General features: G+C 65.5%; 1 long non-coding RNA gene across 1 annotated transcript in view; it reads left to right on the top strand.

The window, feature by feature from the left end:
* Nucleotides 1-750: 750 nt before the first annotated feature.
* Nucleotides 751-1,052, top strand: part of LOC115297109 — a 1,612-nt gene continuing 1,310 nt past the window's right edge. Inside the window, exon 1 of the long non-coding RNA XR_003911282.1 lies at nt 751-830. This is a non-coding gene — a long non-coding RNA (uncharacterized LOC115297109). The remainder of the gene's footprint in view (nt 831-1,052) is intronic.

Genomic DNA, 1,052 nt, shown 5'->3' with positions numbered 1-1,052 from the left:
CTTGCAGACACCCCAGGAGGCTGGGGTGTGGGACAGGTCTCCGCCTCCAGGAAGAGTCCTGCTCTGGGCTGCCATCTGAGCTCCCTGCCCTGAGCTGTCATCCTCACCCAGGCTCTACCAGACCGCGGGGGACAGCAGGCACAGAGGAGGAAGGAGAAGCTTTGCGGCTGGGTGGCAGGATTCATGCGTCTTTGTTGTGGCTCTGGGTGGGAGGGTGGGTAAGGCAGAAAAGCAGGGTCTCAGGCTTCAAAGCACTTTCCCACCTGCTTCTCCTTCCCTCTGAGGAAATCTTCAGGGGCCTCGTGGTTTTGAGGGGAGGGGACAGGAAGAGACTCTAAACTCTGGGTCAGCCAAGGACAGAAATGGGGGAGATCTTCTTGCCCTATATCCCATTTTCTCTCAGCATCGTCTTCCTGTGCCCCTCGCCACCCTAGAACAAATTTCTGCCTCCTTCTGCAGCGATGAGTTACATCCTCCGCACCAAGACCTCCAGAGGCCTCCCAGAGCGGTGGGCTTTGGGGTAACGGGCCTTGTCCGCAGAAGTTAGAGGCCGGACCACACCTGCCGCGGCAGGTGGGGGTCCGGGGGTCAGGAAGAGGGCTCCACTCCCAGACGGGCCGAGCCTGCTCTGCGCAGGCTGGGGACCGATCAACGCAGGAACGCAGGGGCGAGAAGGCAAAGGGATGCGCACACGGGCCACGTAGAGGTCCAGGCAGGGGCGGGAGCCGGCGATACACCCGCCCCCCGCCCCCCTCCTCCTCCCCCGGGCTCGAGGGAGCCTCCGAGAGTCGGGTCGTCGCTGACCGCAGGCTGCAAGGGCGGTTGATCTGGTGAGCGAGCACACCCACTTACCCAGCTGCTGAGTCAGGCTGTTCTCGCTCCCCGCTCGCCCGCCCGCTCGGGACATTGTGTTCCAGCCCCGGCGCGCTGGCACCGGGCCCAGGCGCTCACACCAGCCTCCTCGCCCTGTTTGTGCTCGCGGCTTGCGCTCTGCGCGCAGCCTCCCCGCCGCCGCAGCCCTGCGAGTGCGCGCTGGGGCCCGGGCCGGGGGT

Source organism: Suricata suricatta, chromosome 7 (assembly GCF_006229205.1).
Source record: "Suricata suricatta isolate VVHF042 chromosome 7, meerkat_22Aug2017_6uvM2_HiC, whole genome shotgun sequence".
Classification (NCBI taxonomy): Eukaryota; Metazoa; Chordata; class Mammalia; order Carnivora; family Herpestidae; genus Suricata; species Suricata suricatta.
Note: the sequence above shows the minus strand (reverse complement) of the source record. Positions and strands in the feature narration are given on the sequence as shown.